Below are 24492 nucleotides of genomic sequence, written 5' to 3'. Positions count from 1 at the left end.
TCTATATCTATTTGTGTACTACCTTCTGCATGTCAGTCTGTTCTTATTTTGTCAACCCTTGGGGCTTAATCTCAGGTGCTGGGAACTGCTTGTCAGCTCCATATGCCACAGGCTGGTGTGCTGACACTCACCCATTCATGAATTGGGCTTTGTGGCTGTGAGTTCAGATGCTAGCACTCACAAAATTTGAATTGTGCAGTAAGAAGCCCATGGTGACACGTTTTCCTTTTCTGTAAAAGTCCTGGGTGTCAGGTATGAAGTTTCATACATAGGCATATGTATATCCTATGTAATAAATACTGTAAATATTCCATGCATAATAGCAGTCAATAAAATAAATTGCAAATGAATAAAACAAAAAAATAAAATGAATAACTACACTAAGCACAATTTGGAGTCAACATACGGGGCAGGATGTCAGGGACTGGGGACTGCCTGGCAGCTGATTTGGCTAGAGGCTGCTGTGCTGGCAGTAACCCATTCATGAAATGAGCCTTTTAGGCCGTGAATTTAGATTCCAGCACTGCCAAAAATGTAATCTTGGAGTGAGAAGCCGAGTGTGACACATGATTTCCTTTTCTGTGAAAGTGCTCAGTGTTAGGTAGGATGTTTAATTTGTGTGCAAATCTATATGCTATGTAATAGGCTGTAATAAAGATAAAAATGTCATAGGTGGAAGAATTGTCACTACAATAAATGATAAACATTGAATTAGTAGTGAAACATTCTAGGATAAAATTAGACACAATAAGTATAGGAAGTACATTAAGTTTAATTAATATTTTATTAAGCATTAACAGAATAAAAATTACATGGAGACATAATTAAATCCCTAATAATTGGTAGTAACACATGATGCATAATTCAATAATATATAGACATCTGTCTCATTCTATGAAATATTAATTATATGTATGGATATATGTACATATATGATAAACAATACTGATATTGAGTAATTATTAATTGATGCTTTATTAATTGTTAACTGGGACACATCATTAAATGGAGATATAATTTAATACCTAAGAATTGGTACTAATATTATCTATAATTTAATAATATGCAGACATCTCTCTTTTTGTGTCTACAATATTTATATACAGAAATCTCTATCTATTTATACCTTGTTCACTCCTGGGGCTCGGTGGTTCAGTGCTCACCTAGTAATCATGAAGCCCTGTGTTCAATTCCTCAGTGCCACATAAATAGAAAAACAGGAAGTTCTGCTATCTTTCAACCAATTGAGTGCTAGCCTTGAGCACAAATGCTTAGGGAGAGTTTATAAGCTCTTACTCAAGCCCCAGGACTGCCACCAAAAAACGGTAGGATGTTCTAACTGCAATTATAGAAGGACATAACTTCAAATACCTCATTACAGAGCAAGCTAGGTGTGTGATGCTTACAGCTGCCACCTAACCTGACTTAGGCACATGTAAACCACTGCAACCCAGCTCCATGGGTTACACATGTCATCCTGGCTTATGCCCGTCATCTTAGCTGCTCGGGGTGTTTAAACCCCAGTCCTGGCAGGATGTCTATGAGACTCTTTAAAATATGGCTCCAAGTCATAGAGCTATAGCCTTGAGCAAATATCATTAGAACAGTATCCCCATGCTTTCAGTTCAAGCCCCATGTCTACCTCCCCCAAGTAAAAAACCACTAGATGTGAACTTGTATGGTTTGTGAAATTTTCCTTAAAGAACGGTGATATTGATGAAAGTACCCTAATTTTAATGACAGCTTGTGGAACAGAGCTATGTGCTGAGTCTTCACAGGGTGCAGTGTGCTGAGTCCTGCATTGGGTGCTAAGTCTTTCACAAGATGCTGTGTGCTGAGTCCTGCAAAGAGTGACATGTACTGTGTCCTTCACAGGGTTCATTCTTACATCGTGCCCTTGTAAGGGATCCACAACTGAGATGATTATGCAGACAAGAATATTGAGGCTCAGATATGCTCCCATGGCAAGTACGAAATTATGTATTACTGAAGACTAGTGAGTTGTCTTCTGCGGACAAATGTTTTCTTTTTTTCTGTCATGAACCTTGAACTCGGGTTCTAGGTGCTGACCCTTACCTCTAGGGCTCATGGCTAGCACTTCACCACTTGGAACCATGGACCCCCTTGCAGCAGAAGCCAAGCCCAAGGGGTCAGTAGCTGGTCTGTCATCCTGCCTTCTCATGAACCTGAAATCTGAAGATCTGGGTTCCAAAATATCCCAGACACAAAATGTCCCATGAGACTATTATCTCCAATTCACCACTAAGAACTTGAAGTGGAAGCAGGGTGCTTTCCTCATGCTGGTAATCCTAGCTACTCAGGCGAATGAGATCTGAGGATCAAGGTTCAAATCAAGCCTGGGCAGGAAAGTCTTTGAGACACTTAGCTCCAATGAACCACCAGAAAACCTGAAGTGGTAGAGCACAGGACTTGAGCTGAAGACCTCAAGGAAAGCACCCAGGCCCAGACTTCAACTCCTACAACTGACAACAACAACAACAAAAGACAGAAAACACTAACAACCTGAGGTAGAGGCCTGGGAAAGTGCATTAGGGATAGAGTGTTTTGCATCTATGAAAGCACAGGCTTGATTTCTCAGGACCATATCATTAGGAAAAACCCTGAAGTGGCTCTGTGGCTCCAGTGGGAGAAGGCTATCCTTCTACAAGAGAAACTAGGTACAGTGCTCAGGTCCTGAGTTCAAGCTCCAGGACTCATGTATGTGTGTGCGTGAACACACACCCCCCCACCCCCCCACACAAACACACACACTCACAGACCAGAAGTGATGTTGTTACACAAAATGGTAAAGCACTGGGCTTCTGCACTGTGCTCCTGCTCAGCACAAAGGCCTTGTGATCAAAACCTAGCCACCCAGGGCCCAACAAGGAGAGGTCAAAAGTTTTGGGAATTTACCCAAATGTTTACAAACAAGACCACACTATAGCTATCAGCACACCTATGTTCATTGCAGAATTATTTACCATAGCTAAGAACTGGAACCAATCCAGATGCCCCTCAGTAGATGAATGGATCAAGAATATGTGGTATATATACACAATGGAATTCTATGCCTCCATCAGAAATAATGGCATTGCCCCATTTGTTAGGAAATGGAAAGACTTGGAAAAAATTATATTAAGTGAAGTAAGCCAGGCCCAAAGAAACCTAGGTCCCATGGTTTCTCTTATTTGCAATATATAGTATATGAATGAGTCAAGCAGAAAAGGTCAGATAATGTGATGTTAGGAAAATGAATCCTAAGATATGCATTTAATTGTTTTTTTTTCTTTCATGCATTTGTTTCTAATGCACTTATAAGATTATCTTTTTGTTGCTTTCTATGTCCCTCCCCCACATTATAACCCCTGCTTTCACTATATTTGATGTCGGTATAATTTGTGAAGTAGAAGGAGAAAAACAAGTCGTTTAAGGATACTGGTGGACCCGTGCAACAATGAGAAGTACAAGTTGTCATGTCCAAAACGAACTTTACAACTTTGGTGGGGGGGAGGATTGGTTGGGGGTCGGGGGGAGGCTGGGAAGGGATGTGAAGGGTAAACAAAGAAGGAGGTTGCAATACTTGATAAAAAATGTACTCATTATCTTGCCCATGTAATGTAACCCCTCTGTACATTTTGTTCACAATAAAAATAATAATAGAAATAAAAATAATAAAAAACATTACCAATTTGAGGCCTAATAATGAAGAGAAATATATGGACTTCTCTTGCAACTATGAAAATATTTGGTGATAAAATGGCAGTAGTGTAAGTTCCTGCCTGTTTGGAAGGTAGACAGGCCAAGACATTAGGTAATCATGAATATGAACATTTTTTCACTTTCTTGGCTTTAGCTACTTTTGAAATGGTAGGTATCATAAACAATCATATTTTGATAAAATGCCTTCTAGTATGAACAGTTCTGGCTGAACTGTTCATCTCTCTATGATCCCTTGTAACTAAGATTAGTTTTGTTCCACTAATACAATCTATGCTGTCAGAGTAAGATATTCTGGTTGGTCTGTTCCTACATGGAAGAAGGGTAAAGGGTCAGGTAGACATTTGTGCCAGTAAGACCTCATTTGGGAAAATCTCAGCTGCATATGTTTAGAAGTAGCTCTTAAACAAGGCTTACTTTGAATCCATTGGCTCCACAGAGCTAACACAGTTGGATAAATAAGTACTTGAAAAAGCCGTCTCATTTGCACTTAGCTATTAATACTTGAAAGTATGATCAAATTCTAAATGAAAAGGACTTAAAATAGTCATTGACAAAAAAATTGCAAATGTGAGCAATCAACTGAACAACATTTTTTTCCAACTATTCACAGAATTTTAGGGAAATAAGATTAATAGCATTTTTAGGAACAATAAAGTTTCCTTGTTAAAAATAGGCACCTAAGCATAAAAGCCTTTATAAATATTTCAGCATTAACTACTAAAATTTGCAGGATACTACATTCTTCAGCAGCTTGTATACCAAAATTACAACAATACAGAGATTAACATGGCACTTGTACAAGGATGATATGAAAATTTGTGAAGTATTCAAAATTTTTCATTCTTCAGATGCAAGAAATGAAAAACAGCTATTAAAAAGTTGATTACAAAATTACAAGTGAAACAATACACCTAATTCATATAATTAAAAGTTACTTTGACATCAGTGTATTAAATTTTCACCTTAGAAAGGCCTTTACATAGCATAACCTTTACACAACTTTTGAAATTAGACAACATTGTCGTTTTATCCCAAAGAAATATAATACTAAAAGGACCTAGGGAAAATAAAAGGAATCTTAATCTGTTTCTGTATGGAATGCAATCTGAAAGGACACATTAATGAACCTATATGTTATAAAACAATGTAGAATTCAATGTATTATATCTAGGAGAGAATAAAAGAGATTATGGACACTATACAAACATAGAATATAGAATATTTTAAAATATACTTTTTCAGACAAACAATGGAAATATCTTTAGTTTCTATACTACTCATTTCAACAGATAAGTTAAAATTATTTCCCATCAACAAAATCACAAACTCTGCATAAAACATTATAGTTGTATACAAAAACTCTTGAATACATTTTGACATCAAAAGCAGACAATTCACTTTGAAGAACTCCACAGAATCTGTGAATTGTTACTATAAGATATTGTTGTTATTTGGGTTGTGAAAATATGTTGTATTGACAAAAAGGAATTAATGACATTTTTGAAATTTAAGAAAATTAACCGAATCATTAGGATTTAGGAGAACAATTTGTACAGCCTTCCACAACTTCAAAGAGGTAGTGATACATACTTATCCTTTTGGTAATATCAAATGAAGTTTCTTCCAAGTGGTTCTTCAGACCTGGTTTGACATATTGGTTCAACAGTTCCAGTGTATTTTTGCTATCTCAATTACCAGCAGCAAGATGCAAGGGGGTCAAGAAGCCTTTAGTTTGGGCATTGGTATCTGCATCATGAAGAAGAAAGAAGCCACTCTGGTATTATTACATGTACATGCACTGTGCAGGGGTGTCCAGCCATCTACAGTTATTGCATGTGCCCCTTGAGCCACCAACTCACGGATAATGTCTAAATGTCCACTGTAGGCTTCCCAATGAAGAGGGGTATACTCATCGTCATCCCTAGTATTCACATGAGTAGCCTTTTTGGAAAGTATTCTCTGCACTGTAGTAAGCTGGTTATTTTCAGCAGCCGAAAGAAGAAATTTGCTTGGATCCTTCTCCATTTTTTTTCTTGCAATTTTTACCATTCCTCATATTTTCATCTTGTTCCTCATCTTCATCCGAATTGCCTAACCAGATACATTGAGTACCAGTGGAAATGAGGTGTCCATGTATTTCCCTAATAGTTCATGTTGGTTGACCTGGTCAGAAATATCTGGTGAATTCTCTGCATATGTTTTTTCACCATGATTTATTTTCTTTTTCCATTTTTACTATTCGAAATTATTCTAACTGGAGATTAGGGAATAAATGGAGAACAGAGGAAAGATGTTCCTCCATATTCAAAGTACAGACTGAAAATGAGGACCAGTGGTGTCTTCATGTGCAACTTATTCTAGGAATGAGAAAATGTGAAATAATGCCTCCTATATAAATGATTTGGGAAATGGCAGTGCAGAAAGTGAAATGATGCAACCCAAAATATAAAACAATATAAATTAGGATAATTATGGAGCAATCATATTATCTATGAGAGCCATGAAAGACATAGATGAGCTATCCACAAAATCCATGCCTCTGATCAATTTATAGAACAAGCAGAATTTTTTTTTAAAAAAAGATGGAAATAGAATTTATGTATTTACTTGAAATTAGTAAATACCTTTTTAATAGCCTACATAAGAATCTAAATCCTTGATAGCACTAGTAACAGATCTGACTGAAATCAGTTGAATCACACTTTTCCTGTACAAAGAAGGAATAGGTACAGGCTAGGAAAGCAGCTAGAAAAGGCAGGCTGATTGTATCTGTGAGAAAACTTTGTGGAAACTGGTATTGAGGATTACTTACTGGTGACCCACTTGCACTGGAAGCATGATTCTGACCTCTTGCTTGCTGATTCTGAACTATTGCTTTGATCATTATATTCTCCAAAAAGAAAAAGTAAGAATTGATAACAAAGGACTACTAATACATTTTGACTTTTCATTAAGCATATTCAATCATCAAAATCACACGAAGACAATAGACAGCCCTATTTTTTTTAGATGAAAACAAGTGTCTTTAAAAAAACAAAGAATTTAAGTAGTCTTCCAAAGGACTTCCATTTTACTTACTGCATTATACATTTTTCCTAATGTTGAGTAACAATAAATAATGGATCTATTAGAAATCTCTTAAAGCTCATCTGTTCAATAGTGAGTTCTCTTACACTATATTATGGAATTTTTTTGTATGGTCTTAGGAAGAAATTTACATTACTAACTTGAATTTGTGACAGGACAATATCATGAATGTACATCTTTCTTCTATACTCTCAGTTTTACATAATTATCTAAATATGTGCATTAAATAAGTATAGAGGAAAAAGTAGAAGCCACACTGGTGGATCATGGCTTTAATCCTAGCTAATCAGAAAGAAGAAATCTGAGAATTGTGGTTTGAAACCAGACCAAGAAAAAAAAGTCCATTAGATTTTGACTTGAAAGTAACCAGAAAAAGCTAGAAATGGAGCTATGGTACAAGCAGTGAAATGCTAGCCTTGAGAAAACTAAAACAAAAAAATAACAAATTCTGGGACAGAGCCAGGCCCTGACTTCAAGCTCTAGTATTAGCATCAAACTAATTAATTAATTAATTAATTTAAAATAAATTAAGTGGTCACATGTGGAGAAAATGCTCAGGGATATCACCCAGGCTCTTATTTCAAAAACTACAATCTACCGAAAAAATCTATTTAAATAATACCTGTGTAAATAGAGTATTTTCATCACCCAAATGCACATCCATGCTCAGTTACTTTTGCAAGGTAGCTCTGTTATGTCTGGAGTACCACATAACATTATCACTTAAGTAGAAAGCATTGCAACATGGGTTCACTCTATCTCTCTAATGGATTTTTCTCCACACAAATACTCAAATCTTACCATTATTCCAATTCTTTGAAGCCATAGCTTTTTTCTTTAACATCCATAATATTAAAGTTTGAATTTAGTGTCTTGTGTCTCCTAAATGGGTGTTCTTACCAGTTTGTCATGCCCCCAGCCCTAAATTATCCAGATTAATTTTCAGATAGAATCTGGCTTCCTACTTGTGTATGATCATGGGCTCAGTCCACTTGATGTTATTCTTCCTGGAATTTAGAATAACAGGTGTCTGGCATTGTGTACAGATCTTTATGTCCAGTCTGGTCTTTAACCACTATCCTCATAACAGTAGACTCCCATATAGTCAGGTTTTTCATAAGCTTATCATAGCTGATTTTTTTAAATAAATCTTTGCATTTCCTGCAGGTTCTTGAGTACTGAATTAATTTGTGTTTCCTTTGGGTTCGTTTGTTTCATTTGAATATATGTATTCAGTGGTTCCTCATTTTTCCTTTGGTTTCTTTCACTCAAGTTCTTACCTAAAGTGCTGAGAAACCAATTCTTCTTTCTCAAGATAGTCAAGCTGAACTTTATTTATTCCAAAGCAATTTCAGTAATATTTAAACATCTTCATATCTAGGAATGGTATACAAATGCTAATCACTGAGAAGGGTCTTTTTATTTTCACAGCAGTCTTTGGCATTCACAGACTCACCATGAATTATACAAATATAATAAAACTCAGATGCTTGCCAGGAGGAGAAAAACCTATTACTAATTGTTTGACAGAGGCTTCCCTTCTCATGAATGAAATACGCTGCTTGATGCAGGATTTCACAGAATCATATTGCTAGGGAGATCCTAAAAAATCAGCTAACACTACAGAGTTGAGGGAGATTACTTGACCTCCTGAATAATTTACTTTTATGTCAAATAAAAGCAGGCTTCCAAAAAGAGAGTAGACTTTAGAGAAACATGATGAGTTGTATGTAAATAGGTGCTTAGCTGACTTTGTTAATTGGTGGACTAATACAGGGAAATAAAGTACAGCAAGGTAAAAAAATAAAGAACTCTGCATTGAAATAATCATTTCTGTGTGTGTGTGCATGCACACATGTGCGTGTACACACACGCATGTGCATTACTCATGCATGCATTATTCATTGCTGAGGCTTGATAGTGTCTAGACACTATCCCAAAGCTTCTGTGGTCAAGGAGAGTGGTCTATCACTTAAGCCACTACTCCACTTATGTTTTTTTGGAGATAATCACATGTATTGTCATGATAGGACTGGCTTTGAACAGTGGTCTTCAGATCTCAGCCTCCCGAGTAGCAAGCTAAGCTGATTCAGTCTCTGAGTAGCTTGTTAAAATGCTGCCTGTACTCTATGCTTCACTGCTGTTTTATACTTTTCCTGAGGTAATCACAAGTCTAAGTCATGTATGTCTAATTGTTTAAAAATATTTACTGCTTGGCACCAGCGCTCCCAACTGTACTCTTAACTACTTAGGAGGCTTGAGAACAGAACCCAGGCCACATTTTAGTGGACTTCATTAATCTATAGCTGGGTGCATTGGATCATTTCCACCATCTTGCACTATCTAGAGACTAAAATTGGAAGTACTGCAGGATCAAGGCCAGCCATGGTAGATAGTGCAACTCTGATGCTTTTGATGATGGGAAGGCTAAAAGGACAGATCAGGTGCATGTTCTTGTGGAAAGGGAATCCCTACCCTAAAATTAACAACTGATATGATGCCAGCCTAGCAAGAACAATACACGAAGTTGAAATCCCCACCAAAATAAGTATATACCTTAACATCCAAAAACATAGTAGAATCTGTTCTTTGCTCTAATATAATCTTTATCTGATTATCATATGAGGTGACAGAATAGTTTCTTCGTTAAACTTATGATATATTTAAAAGGACCTAGAAAATTCTTCCTCACTTCTTAAGTGCAAATGAATGGCAAATTGCCTCATTTCTTACATATTTGACTACCACTAAAAATTCGTCTAATGATTATTATAGTAATACATTCTGATTTATTACTTTACTGTGTAACAGGTTTTAAACTTTTTGCTTCTCTGTTGAAGTTTAAGTATTTAAATTGTATCATCAAAATATATTCCTTGTGTACTTGGGGCAGTTCTTTACTAAGTTTTTAACCAATGGCTTCTAAGAATTTTTTTTTATTGTTAAAATATTGTACAGAGGGGTTACAATTACATGGGCAAGACAATGAGTACATTTCTTATCAATCATTGTTGCCTCCTCCTTTGTTTCCACTTCCCATCCGTTCCCATCCCCTCCTTTCCCCCCCCACCCAATCCTCCGCCCCTCCACAGTCAAAGTTGTAAAGTTTGTTTTTCGACATAACCTCTTGTACATCTCATTGTTGCAATGGGCCCACCTGTATCCCTATTTAAATTATTTGTTTTTTCCCTTCCCCTCCAAAAATTATACCAACAGCAAATACAGTGAAAGCAGGGGTTATACCGTGGGGGAGGGACATATAAAACAACAAAGAAATAATGTTATAAATATGTTGGAAATAATCGCATGAAATAAAAAAATTTTGAATACTTATCTTGGGGTTCATTTCACCTAACATCAACTTATCTGACCTTTTCTACTTGACTCAGACAAATACTTGTTATTGCAAATAAGGGAAACCATGGAACCTATGTTTCTTTTGGCCTGGCTTACTTAACTCAATATAATTTTTTCAAGTGTTTCCATTTCCTAAAAAATGGGGCAATGTCATTTTTTCTGATGGAGGCAGAGCATTCCATCTAAGAATTCTTAATTGGTATATTCTTTGGTTTATTTTTAATTTCAATTTAATTTTATTGTAAAGGTAATTTACTTAGGGGTTACATTTTCATAAGTAAGATAATGAGTACATTCCTTATGGAAGGAACATTGTTATCCCCTCCATAGATTTTTTTGTACACTCATACAACTACTGATGCTTTTGCGATTGCTATTGATCAATGGGCACTTTTTCTTTCTTTGTTCATGCATTTTTATTATAAAATTGATATACAGAAGGTTTACATTTACTTGTCACCTAAAGAGTACACTTCATTTTATTTTCTAAATTTCAAATTTTGAACTTAATTATTTATTTTCTTTTGTTTCATTAGGGTAATTCTTTTTTCAGAGCTGTAGGATTAGTTAATTTAATTGCATGATTTTCACACATGTAAATTAATCAGACACATATATTTTGCTTTTAAAATATTTAACATGTGAATATATGAAATTATTTTCTTAATTTTATATGGTTGGTGAATTTAAATAAATTTATTTTCTTATAGTTCTAAACATATTTTTCCAGGTAACAAATACTAACTGTATTTTCAAGAAACACATACTTTATTAAGAAAGGCTTCATTACCTGGTCATTTTTTGAAAATTTACTTTCTTGTACTTGAATTTAAAAAAGTTTGAGCTGGGCATGGTGATTTGTGGCTTCATTTTCTAGCTATAGGAGGAATTGCAAATAGGTTTGTAATTCAGGAGAGCCTGGGAAACTATGAGACCTTATTCTAAAAATATCCATAGTGAATTGATTAGAAATATAGCCATCAATAGCAAGATATGGAGCATGCACCTGGATATCATATTCTAAATCTTGAGTTAAAACACCAGTAACCTCAATCTTTTGTCAAAATAAAACGATACATGTTTCAAAATGTTTATTATTTAAAACATGTTTGCAAAGGTTCTCATGTGTTCTATTTCTTAATTTTCAATTTACTTAATCTATAAGAATCCAAGTGTATTGTCTTTTATTTCTCCTAAACTTTTATATAGTATGAGCAATATTATTATTTCATATATTAACTTTCTTTTACTATTTGTGATAAATTCCTCGGTTTAATATAATAATATCAATATTCTAAATGTGTGTACGTGGTGTGTGTGTGTGTGTGTGTGTGTGTGTGTGTGTGTGTGGTTGTGTGTATGTGTGTGTGCTTTGTGTGTACTTTGTAATGTTGGGGGGTCAGATCCATGGTTTCACATATGCTAGGCCAAGGTTTTTGCACTGCACTATACTGTCTAGTTGTAATGTAGTGTTTTAAATTATGACTTTTAAATTTTCATTACTAGTGATTTTTCAAAATTATATATGATAAAATGTGATCCATATACTATCCACGTTAGCAAATTTTATTGTTATTTAGAATATTTCTACTGCCTTTCCACTTTCAAACCCTTGTGTTTTTTATTGATAAATGTTTTACTTTGCTTCTTTTCTCTCTTCATTTTTCCATTAGACTTTACTTATTCTTTCTCTTATTTCTTTGGAAAATAATTATCATATTCCTATTACAATTTCTTTACATTGTAAGAGGTCTATACAATGCTTTATTTTCTATTTTATTTTTCCAATATTCTCTGACTCTCAGCTCACACTATTAGGTGGATTAAAAAGAAAAGTGTTTCAGGACAGTTGATTATTTTCCTGCTTCTCTTCTCTGTAGTCTTTCTGTCTTTTGAAACAAAATACTAATGGCATACAGCTCCTATATGGTCCATCATTCTGTCCCCTCTCACTCTCCTCTGTAGTACAGCTCTCAAGTCGTTATCATTCAGGTATATTATACTGTAGTGTTATCTAAATTTTAACTCATTCCTAAATTAATTTTAGTGGCTTCAAGCATTCTCTAAAGACATTTTTCTATATATAATCTCTGGGGCCTTGTGTTTTCACAAGGTGCAAAATATGAGTGACTATCAAACATCTAGATAACTGTGTTATTGGATATTGGTCCACCTGCTCAATAAACTCACATGTAAGTTCAAGGAATTCAGATCATTCAGAACAATCTTGTAAAATGGTGTAGCTTGAGACTTCATACTAGATTTGAATCTTATTACCATGTTTAGTAGTGAGGACAAAATAGCTCTACTATAAGAACAGACACCCAGAAGAATGTAACAGATTTATTAAAAATAAATTCTTAGTTTTATGGTCAAAAGATTTTTAAAAGGGTGCCATGAACTTTATCAAATAAAAATAGAATTTTAAATAGGTGTATTGGCACTATTGCTTCTCTAGATTTAAAGAATGATCTTGGACTACTACCTTAAACCTTATACAAAAATTTAAAATAAAAAATGATTATCAAACTAAATGTGAGATATAAAAACTAATAATATGTAAATGTAAACATGACATTGGATCAGTAAAGTTTTCTAAACATTTGAAATGGAAAACATTAGTGGCTAAAGAAAAGCAAGAATAAATGGGTTAATATCAACTAATGACCTTTCATAATTCTATGAAAAAAGTGAAGACATATCCAACAGATAGAGGGCACATATTTGTTAATGCTACAATGTTAATTCGACATTGATCCTGAGTCTTAACTACTTTTATATCTTCTAATTACATATAAATTTTTTCCTGAACAGGTTATTTCTTTAAAGAACATATGTAAATTAATGGTCAATAAGAAGAGCAAATGAATTAAACTCCTCTTTAGTATCTAAGAAAAAATAAAAATAAAACTCATTTCTATGACCATAATATAAAAATATGACAGAAAATATAGTAATGCATTTGCGGAGAAATTGATATACTCTAGATAGCAGAATGATTTGTATAATACTGCAATCAATTTTGCAAGCAAGTTTTCAAGTCTTCTAAAGGTCAAAAAGAATTGTATATGATCCAGCCATTACACTTCTATGTATTAGTAAAGAAAAGTAAAAAACTTATTTGGACATGGAATGTAGTTCATTGACAGTGCAATTGAATAGTATGTGTGAGAATCTGGAAATAATCCCAAAACAAATTTTGAAAAGACACACTATAAAGGATATATGGAGGACAAATTCCTGTAACTTAATTTTGTATCTATTTTAATGTCTATTCTAAAATTTACAGCATTTCTTTTTTTATTTTATTTTATTTTATTTTTATTATTGTGAATATACTGTACAGAGGGGTTACAATTACATGGGCAAGATAATGAGTACATTTCCTATCAAGCATTGTAGCCTCTTACTTTTTTTACCCTTCACATCCCTTCCCAGCCTCCCCCCACACCCCACCCAATCCTTCCCCCCCACCAAAGTTGTAAAGTTCGTTTTCGACTTGACAACTTGTACTTCTTATTGCTGCAACGGGTTCACCTGTGTCCTTATTTAAACGACTCGTTTTTCCCCTTCCTCTCCACAAATTATACCGACATCAAATACAGTGAAATCAGGGGTTATACTGTGGGGGAGGGACATACAAAGCAACAAAGCAACAATCCTATAAATACGTTACAAACAAATGCATGAAGAAAACATTTAATACATATCTTATGGTTCAATAAAATTTGCAGTATTTCTATTTGAAGAAATGCAAGTTTGTGAAAATTAGTCTTGGAAAACCTCTGATTGTACCATTCACTTCCAAAGCACTAAAATGTATACAATAAAAGGAGATAAATATATTACATGTGAATTTCATGTCCGCAATATATATATATATATATATATATATATATATATATATATATATATATATATATATATATATATATATATATATATATATAGTTAAAAATAATTCACACAAATTGCAGAATACCTAAAAAGATGTTTTTGTTGTTGGCTAAAAATTCTTTGTAAACTACAGTTTTTAAAACAAAGATGTGATTCTGTTTATTTTGTTTATTTTGGTAATTTTTTGAGTTTATACAGAGATAACTCAATCAAAAAGTGGATCTGATAACTGGAATATCTAGGAATTATGGATCACTTATAAGTAATTGATAACATTTTCTGGAAGAAACTTTTAGCAAATGACAGAAGACCTAAATCTATGCATGTACATTTTACGAAAGCCATGTTACTTGCTCAATCCAATTGCTTTCTTCTTCTTTGCTAGAAAAAAACTATTCTCAAGATTAGAGCCAATAGCAGTGAAAAGAAACAAAATACACAATCATCTTGATTTATTTGTGAAAATGACAAATGAAATAAAACAATTCCACTTAAGGAACTCCAATATTAGTATCTATGAAGATGTTCCTGAATGCCAAGATCCATTGAATTTTTGGAATTTTAATTTCTACTAACATATGAAAACTCGAACAAGAAAACAAATATAGTCTTAGAGCAAAAGAGCCTTGGAATAATTTTCTTAATTGTTTTGAAATTACAAAAGAATTGATACCATTAAAATGATCCTTTCCTATGGAAATATTTAAAAATGTTTATCTCTTATTATAATTCAAAAAACAAACAAGAGAAATTTTATATAATCATTGCAAATATCATTTTATTACTATCATAAAATAGAATAAATGACAAGACCCAATATATTATCGTTATTATTAATTCCTAAAAATTACCTAAATATCTTAAGCAATCTAAATAGTCATGTCTTTAACATAGAGGTAAATATTCTATACTTTTTTTTTAATAGAAGATTTTTTTATTGTGAAAATACTGTACAGAATGGTTACAATTAAATAGGGATACAGGTGGACCCATTGCAACAACGAGATGTAAAGTCGTTATGTCCAAAATGAACTTTATTCTATAATTGTTATTTAACATTTTCCAGGGGCATATATTCATGTTTCTTTTTTTTATTGTGAAAATACCGTACAGAGGGGTTAAAATTACACGGGCAAGGTAATGAGTACATTTCTTATCAAGCACTGTTGCCTCCTCCTTTGTTTCCCCTTCCCATCCCTTTCCATACAACCCCCCGTCCCCCACCCAGTCCTCCCCCCGATGTAGGCTAAAGAAGCATTCTAAGAAATGTTCACAGCAGTTAAAAGATGTTTTTTTGAAATTAATGTGATATGTTGTTGTTATTGTTCTTGTTCTTTTTGTTCTCGTTGTTGTTTGCAAGGCTTGGGCATTGTCCTTAAGCCTTTTTATGCTCAAAGGCATCACTCTTCAACTTGAAGCACAGAGCTAATTCCTGTTTTTAGTGGTCAATTGGAGATAAGAATCTAACAAGTACTTTTTTGACTGGGATAGTTTTGAACACAATTCTAAGATCTGATTACCCAGAATAGCTCAAATTATAGGCGTGAGTCAATGGCACTTGGTTTGATGTATTTTTTAAATTTTAATTATGTTTTTAAGATTTTTGTTTCACTATAATGTACATCGTTCTACACATAAATTTAGGTATATGTATATATTTCTGGTGAAAAATAATCTCTAAAAATGTATGTCTTTCTACATACAATATATATGTATATATGTGTGTGTGTGTGTGTGTGTATATATATATATATATATATATATATATTTCTGAAGACAGACTCCCTCTAAAATTTTATGCTAATATTTTTTAACTTTTTCATTCAAAGATATACACTCTATTTTTCCGAAAGTTTCCTAGAATAAAATAACTAATATTTCAATAGAGTGTAGAGTTTATTACGTTCAGAGGAAGTTCAGATATGCACATGATATTTTAGTAAAATTTGCAGTATATTACTTGAAATAATTTTATTCAAACTCATAAATACTTGTGTGTGGTGGTGGGGAGAGTGGAAGTTAATTCATACTGGTTAGGAATTTGCAATACTTCAAAAATCTATTCCATAATTTGTTATAAGCACATAGTCAAGCTACCTGATATGCTTTAGTTTTTTTATTTGTTCAAAATTTTAATATGGATGCATGCACAATGGTAACATTAAAATTATTAATCAAAAAACAAATAATCACAAAATCATAGATACATATCAGACTTTCAATAGTTAACACTTTTGATGTTAATAATAATTTTGATGGATATGATGATGACCACAGTGTAGCCTGATAATGTCATTGTTGGGATTGAAAAGGAAAAAAAAACCATTACACATTTTTACAGCTAGATTTCCCACATTGAATACATAGTAATAAACAGCGTTGGATTACATACAATAAGAATAACAAGAGGAGAGTTTCAATATCAATAAATACATTCACATAAACAGGCAGAGACCGTAAAAACCCAAATTCCTGCAGTCTCTCTAATGGATACTCACTTTTCTTGATGGTACTATTTTCTTATAAATAAAATCGTTTATTTCCACATTTTGATGGACTAAAGTGTAGTTTTCAACTTAGTGGGATTAGTTCAAATAACATTCTCATATAGATACTATTCAGTAACCAATGTTTTCAAATGATATATTGAGTATGTTCTGCAATACAGCTGTAAAGACATGAACCAATTTACATAATATCACTTTCATATCTGTAGTTACCTAGAAAGGACATAGGCCTTAGAGCCAGGAGGTAAAACTTATTTTTATTTCTACATGAAACAATTTGTGACTTTATACCAACAAACTGAATTTGACTCTTTCCTTATTTGTAAGGTAAAGTGGAAAATTTAAGGACTCTTCACTTTTCTTTATTCTTGCTCTAGAAGTCAACAAATATATTCTTCATTATTTCTGTTAGATTACATTGATTTACACATGAGAAAGGTAAGGCCAACAATCAATGTAGTGAGTAAATAATGATACTAGAATATGTGTCTGAGCTCTTCACTCTGTGTGCTTACAAAGAGAGTAATTTGGTGATGAGAGGACCAATAGGAAAAGACTATGGGGGAAAAGCGTACTTTCAAAGTGGTTGTTTTAGGACTAGGTGACAGTGATGAGTAAATAAAACAGGCTGGTGTTAGGGACATAAAAAGGAGTACAGAGAAATCATATTGTGTAAGTCGTTATGTCAAAAACGAACTTTACAACTTTAGTGGGGGGGGAGGTGTGGGGTTGGGGGAGGATGGGAAGGGATAGGAAGGGGAAACAAAGGAGGAGGCTAAAATGCTTCATAAGAAATGTGCTCATTATCTTGCCCATGTAATTGTAACCTCTCTGTACAGTATTTTCACAATTAAAGAAAGTCATAAAAGCTCCAAAAAAAAGAAATCATATTAGTGATAAAAACTGAGTAAATCTTGATCATTCATCTTATCTAATAGGAGGGAGTAGAAAGGTAAGAAGAAATATAAAAGGCTTCCACACGTTTGGCTGGTAACTGTGTTAGTGATGTTCTTAGTGATAAGAACCACAGGTGGAAATAATGGATTTAGGGGAAAAATATCTGATAGTTCTAAAGTTTATATTAAACAGATGCAAATATAGGTCTGTTTAGACATCATCAAAATATCCACGATCATGAATAGGAAAAAAGAATAATAAAATTGGGGGCATTATTGGAGGGAAGAGGAAAAGGAAAGTTCTGACAGAAGTGTGAGCAATGTGAGTACCAGTGTGGATAAGATTGGAAGAAAGGGATACATAAGGAAACAAAAAAGTAGTAAACAGATATTGACAGAATTAAAGGAAGGAAAGAATTTGCAGGAAGATCTTGGAGGAAATATGCTATTTGGATTTGAAAAGTAAAATGAAATAGACAAGTTCAATAAGAAAAGTGTTTTGGTGAAAGTCATCTTGATAAAATTTTGAGATATGAATGTGAATCCATAAAATTCTGGATCCATGAATTCAACAGAACCTGTTGATTTTAAATGTTGGGAACAAATGCTTTTATCCTGACCTTAGAAGAATTATACAGACATAACTGTCATGAACTTTACTTAGAGGTATTCTGTGAATATTTTTTGAAGACTTTTTTAGCCAGGAGTTTATGGATTGAACTATAGCACAAACCAGCCTAATTTGTCCTACAGTTCCAACGAGTGGCCCATGTATCCACATAAGTTTGGAATTTTATTGAAATATCTTTACATATGTTTGGATATCTTATCAGCCTATTCATTATAAATGTAGGAAAAGTAAACCAAGAATTAGGTTGAACATACAGCTTTACTGATGTGACTGAAGTCTCCTGGAATTGATTCTTCTTTAGAATAGAAAATGCTTGAATAGGCATTGACACATCATAACTGTCATATACTCTATTGACTCTAGTTCTTGTTAGGGATATCTCCATGCTGAAATAACCGTGTCAATCAACCTGCCAGAAATTCTTATATGTAGGAAGTTCTCTTATAAACTTCAAACTTTATTGAATGGAAGAGTTCAGACATTATCCTCACCAGTAAGATTAAATGCATAGAAAGATATGACATTTTGCTTTAATGCCTTTCTTTCATTTTCTCATACCCATTTGCAAGTAGGGAAGGATTCTGATGTAACAATAATACAAGGGTGACTAGTACTAACAAAACATCTAGGATCTAGTGTTAATTCGATACTTTCTAATTAGCTCCAGATATTGTGAATATTTATATTTCTCCTGGGTAAACTAATGAGCTCCAAGAAACTGTCCCTAAGGAGCCTTTCAATTCTAATATCACTGTTTGTCTCAAAATTCTTTAAATTCTACATCCTCTAATATGGGCATAGTGTTATACTGTGGAACTTTTCTCCTGAGAGAGTGAGTACTACCCTATTGTTTAACATGGACAAAGTACCTTCATACATAGACTGGGCATGTGCAACAAGAAGTGGTAGTTGAACAATGTTCTTAGCAGTTTGTAGAGATGAAATGGAAATAGAGCAACTCAGAACTCAAAAGGAATGTGCAAAAAAGACAACGGCACAACGTAGAATGTGCCAAGGAAATGCTGAAGTGTAATTTCAAATTATGAGCTCAGGTGTCAGGGTGTGTTCAAAGTACAGCTTCAGACAATGTAGTTGGATATCTTGGGGGGGGGGGAGGATCTGCTTTAAACTATGCTGAGATAATTGTAAATGTAGAAGCTCCTGACTCTGACTCTAATCAGCCACAACATCATCAACTTAGGGACTATTTTCCAAGTGCAAATTGAGAAAAGAGGGCAAAACACAGTTAGTGTTCAGGGTGAAGTAATGGACATCACATAACTTTTCTTATAAGTCTTCATTTATTTTGGAGCATTAAAGTAGGAAAAAGCCAAGTAAATATTTTCAAGAATCTAAATTGAATGGGAGGTATGATATTGTTCTCTTTTTAACTTGGAAGTTAATGATTATGTCTTTTTATACTCTAACTTGGGAAAATGATCTGCTGTCGGTTATTTTCTTCTCTTCCCCTTCTTTTGCCCTTCCACTTACATACTTTTTATTTAAACACACATACTTGAACTTGCATTTCTAAATGCTTCAAAATTATCTGAACTACTTACTACTGTTGGCAGCCTTCTATATCTTTCTCAAGGGAATAATTTGTCACTACCATTTTTATCCTATATGATACTGGATATCTTTCTGCCTAATTCAGTGCAAGATATGCATTAGATTCTTCCAGATATCTCAACCCTTGTACCACCATGAAATCCTATCGTACATAGAAATCATGATTTTAGAATGTCTGGGGAGGTGGCATCTGTCATTTTTGAATGACCCTAAGTAATAGTTACATGCAATCATGTTTTAAACCAATATGTCACTCAGTAAATGAATAATTGACAAAATGTGGTATATATGCAGCGGAATTCTATGCTTCCAATTCCAAATGGAAAGACATGGAAAAATCCTACTAAGTAAAATAAACAAGACACAAAGGTGGGAAATATCTAGGATAGTCCTAGCAAATGAGCAGAATGGCTCAATGGATATGCATAAAATGATGCTGAGCAAAATGACCTCCTAGATATGGAAACAGAGGTTTTTCTTTGTGGTTGTTGTTTTTAATGTACTATGTGATTTCTTTTATTCTTTTGCGTTTTCCCCAATGGTTTGTTCCCTGCAGTATTTGATTTCAGTGTCATTTGTCATTGTATATACATTTATCTTAATTTGACAAGGAAAGAGGAACAACAAAATTTCGAGACAAAGAACAAAGGGCAAACCAAATCAATAGCAATACTCACAAGACAACATGTTGGAAATTTACATTACAACTTGTGAGGGGTATATGGGTGAAGAAAAACTGTGAGAAAAGTGAGGGAGGGGGTAAAAAGTTCGACATGTTATGTATTCACTACCTTACAATTATTGCAACCCGTTCTATATATCACCTTGACTGTAAAATTAAATTAAAAATAAGCTACATAAAATATAATTTCACTGTATTTGTATAGTAAATATTATTCTGTTATCCCTTTCTCTATCAGAGGGTCATCAACTTGAATGTTATCAAAGTATACAATATTTTCACAATATACTTGCCATTATTTTGAAAAATCATAATTTTAGTATTGTCTTATAGTAAAACAGTAAACAGTTCAATTCTATGGAAACTCCTAACTTTTAAAACTGAATAATTGTTAAGAGAACAGAATATAAGTTTTCTTCAATATGCCTATGACTATTAAATACTAATTCTAAAATTCTGAACATGCCATACCAGAGACATGTAAAACAGTATCTGTTTGCTTTTTATTTAATTCTGCAATAGATACAGTTTCCAATGGGATGTTATGTATTTAAAAGTCAACAGAAAAATGAGCTACATTCTGTTAGAAGATCAACCTGTGACCGACCTATGAACTATCTATAATAATTAAAAACAGAAGAGTAAACATTTGTTCATCAGAGTAAGCTTTTCTTTCTTTCTTTCTTTCTTTCTTTCTTTCTTTCTTTCTTTCTTTCTTTCTTTCTTTCTTTCTTTCTTTCTTTCTTTCTTTCTTACTTTCTTTCTTTTTTGTCGGTCGTGGGGCTTGAACTCTGGGCTTGAGCACTATCCTTTCACTCTTCAGCTCAAGGCAAGTGCTCTACCGCTTGAGCCACAGCACCATTTCTGTTTTTCTAGTTGTTAATTGGAGATAAGAGTCTCAAAGGCTTTGAGTCGGAGGTCTTTGATCCATTTCGAGTTGATTCTGGTGCAGGATGATATATAAGGATATAGCTTTAGTTTTCTACAAGTTAACCAATTTTGCCAGCACCATGTACAGAAGAAGCTGTCTCTCTTCCATTCTATTTTTTAGCTCCCTTATCAAAGATTAGATGGATATAGGTCTATAGGTTCATTTCTGGGTTTTCAATTTTATTCCATTGATCCTGAGGTCTGTTCTTATGCCAGTACCAAGCTGTTTTGATTACTATGCCTTTATAGTAGAGTTTGAAATTTGGTATTGATATTCCTCCAGCAGTGTTCTTTCTGTTGAGGAGCGTTTTTGCTATTCGGGGTCTTTTATTGTTCCATATGAATTTTTGGATTGCCTCTTCTATTTCCTTGAAGAATGAGGTTGGAATTTTGATCGGTAGCGCATTAAATTTGTAGATATCCTTGGGAAGTATTGCCTTTTTCACGATGTTAATCTTTCCAATCCAGGAGCATGGGAGTTGTTCCCATTTTCTAAGTTCTGTTTTGATTTCCTTTTTCAAGTTTTTCAAGTTTTCATCATAGAGGTCCTTCACTTATTTGGTTAAGTTAATTCCTAGGTATTTTATTTTTTGTGGGGCTATTACAAATGGAGTTGCTTTCTTAATTTCAGCCTCACTTTTATAATTGCTGGCATACAGAAAAGCCATTGATTTTGGGGGTTAATTTTATACCCTGCTACTTTGCCAAAGTTTTGAATCACCTTGTGTAATTTGGGAGTAGAGTCTATGGGATTCTTTAAATACAAGATCATGTCAAATGCAAAGAGGGAGAGTTTTATTTCTTCTTTCCCTATTTGGATCACATTTATGTCTCTGTCTTGTCTTATTGCTGTAGCGAGGCATTCTAATACTAGGCTGAAGAGAAGTGGAGATAGCGGACATCCTTTTCCTGTTCCTGAGTTAAGAGGAAATGGATTTAGTTTTTCACAATTAAGTATAATGCTGGCTGTAGGTTTGTCATATACAGCCTTTATTGTATTGAGGAATGTTCCATGGATTCCTAATTTTTCCAAAACCTTCATCATAAAGGGGTGTTGGATCTTGTCGAATGCTTTTTCTGCATCTATTGAGATAACCATGTGGTTCTTATTCTTGCTCCTGTTGATGTGATGAATAATATTAATTGATTTGCGTATATTGAACCAGCTTTGCATCCCTGAAATGAATCCTGTTTGATCGTGGTGTATGATTTTTTGGATGAATTGTTGAACTCGATTGGCCAAAATTTTGTTGAGAAGTTTTGCATCAATGTTCATCAAAGAAATGTGTCCATAGTTCTCTTTCTTTGATGAGTTCCTTCTTGGTTTTGAGATGAGGGCTATGATGACTTCATAGAATGTGTTCAGTAGTGAACTTTCTCTTTCAATTTCATTGAAGAGTTGGAGGAGTATTGGTGTGAGCTCTGCTTTGAAGGCCTTGTAGAATTCCACTGTAAAACCATCTGCTCCTGGACTTTTGTTAGCTGTGAGGTCTCTCATTGCTGTTTCTATTTAAATGCTTGATATGGGCCTGTTAAGATGGTTTAACTCTTTCGAGTAGCAGTAGTTCTAAAGCTGCCGACGGGGTTGTGTACACTGTGACATGCCCTTTAACTGCTTGTTACCTTAAACTATTTTGATTTTGGAATAATGTGAGTCTGTTCCTTCAGTTATTTTGTGTGTGTATGTATTATTTGAAAGTTATTACAGAGTATAAAAATGTAGATTTGGCTCTAACCTGGGAAGAACAGAGAATTATTCCTTCAGTTTAAAGGGATTTGACTCATCTTTTCTGGAGAAAATATGTGTTGCTGTTACTAAACAAACATGTGCTCAATAAATGTTTAATTTTTGCAAAAAAAAAAAAAAGATGGTTTAACTCATCTTGGTTTATTTTGCCATGTCAATATTTGCTAGGAAAAGGTCCATTTCTGCCAAGTTCTCAAACTTATTAGCATAAAGTTTTGAGAAGTATTCCCTTAAAATACTCTAAATCTTGGTTGTTTCTGTGGTGATGTTTCCATTCTCATCTCTGAGTTTATTTATTTTGGTGTGTTCTCTTCCTTTTCTGATAAGATTTGCTAAGGGTCTGTCAATTTTGTTAATTTTTTCAGAGAACCAACTCTTTGTTTTGTTGATTCTTTCTGTAGTTGTTTTGGATTCTAATTCATTTAATTCTGATTTACTTTTAATTATTTCTATCCCTCTACTTTATTGGGGTTTATCTTGTTGCTCTTTTTCAAGGAGGTTCAGATGTCTCATTAAATTGTTGGTTTCACATCTCTCCAATTTGTTGATGTAGGAAGTCACAGCTATAAACTTGCCTCTGAGTACTGCCTTTAATATGTCCCAGAGGAGCTGGTAATTTGTGTGCTCATTTTTTTTAATAGCATGAACATTTGAATTTCCTTTCTAATCTCTTCTATGACTCACTCGTGATTCAGCAGTGTGTTGCTCAGCCTCAATGTGTTATCGGACTATCTTAGGTGGCTTTTGGTGTTGAGTTCTAATTTTATTCCCTTCTGGTCTGAGAGAATGAAAGGTATACAAGGTATAAATTCAATGTTTCTGAATATGGACAAGTTTGCTTTGTGGCCAAAAATGTGGTCTATTTCAGAAAATGTTCCATGTGCTGCTGAGAAAAATGTGTATTCTGATGATTTTGGGGGAAATATTCGGTAGATGTCTGTTAAATCTAGTTGATCTATGCAGTTGTTTAGATATGCGGTTTCTCAGTTGAGTTTTTGCCGAGTTGATCTATCTAGTGGGGAAAGTGGTGTGTTAAAATCCCCAACAATTAATGTCTTTGGATCTATGTGGGATTTGAGGGAAAGTAGTGTTTCTTGGATAAATTTGGGTGCTCCGTTGTTTGGCGAATAGATATTTAGATTTGTAATATCCTCCTGATGGAGAGATCCCTTAGTTTTTATGTAGCAACCTTCTTTATCTCTTCTCACGCATTTTAATTTGAAGTCTATTTTATCTGATATTAGGATTGCAACTCTGGCATGTTTATGGTGGCTGTTTGCTTGGTAGATTTTGTTCCAGCCTTTAACATTGAGAATGTGTTTGTTTTTACAGGCAAGATGTGACTCTTGAAGGCAGCATATAGAAAGATCTTGTTTTTTAAACCAACTAGATATTCTATGTCGTTAATTGGAGAGTTAAGTCTGTTAATGTTAAGAGATAGGACTGAGAGTTATTTGGGAGTT

General features: G+C 33.8%; 1 pseudogene; it reads left to right on the top strand.

Moving 5' to 3' along the window:
- Positions 1-4461: 4461 nt before the first annotated feature.
- Positions 4462-4561, top strand: LOC122117582 (annotated as a pseudogene).
- Positions 4562-24492: the final 19931 nt, after the last annotated feature.

This window comes from Dipodomys spectabilis, unplaced genomic scaffold (genome assembly GCF_019054845.1).
Source record: "Dipodomys spectabilis isolate Male_0828 unplaced genomic scaffold, ASM1905484v1 ptg000144l, whole genome shotgun sequence".
In the NCBI taxonomy this organism is placed as follows: domain Eukaryota; kingdom Metazoa; phylum Chordata; class Mammalia; order Rodentia; family Heteromyidae; genus Dipodomys; species Dipodomys spectabilis.
Note: the sequence above shows the minus strand (reverse complement) of the source record. Positions and strands in the feature narration are given on the sequence as shown.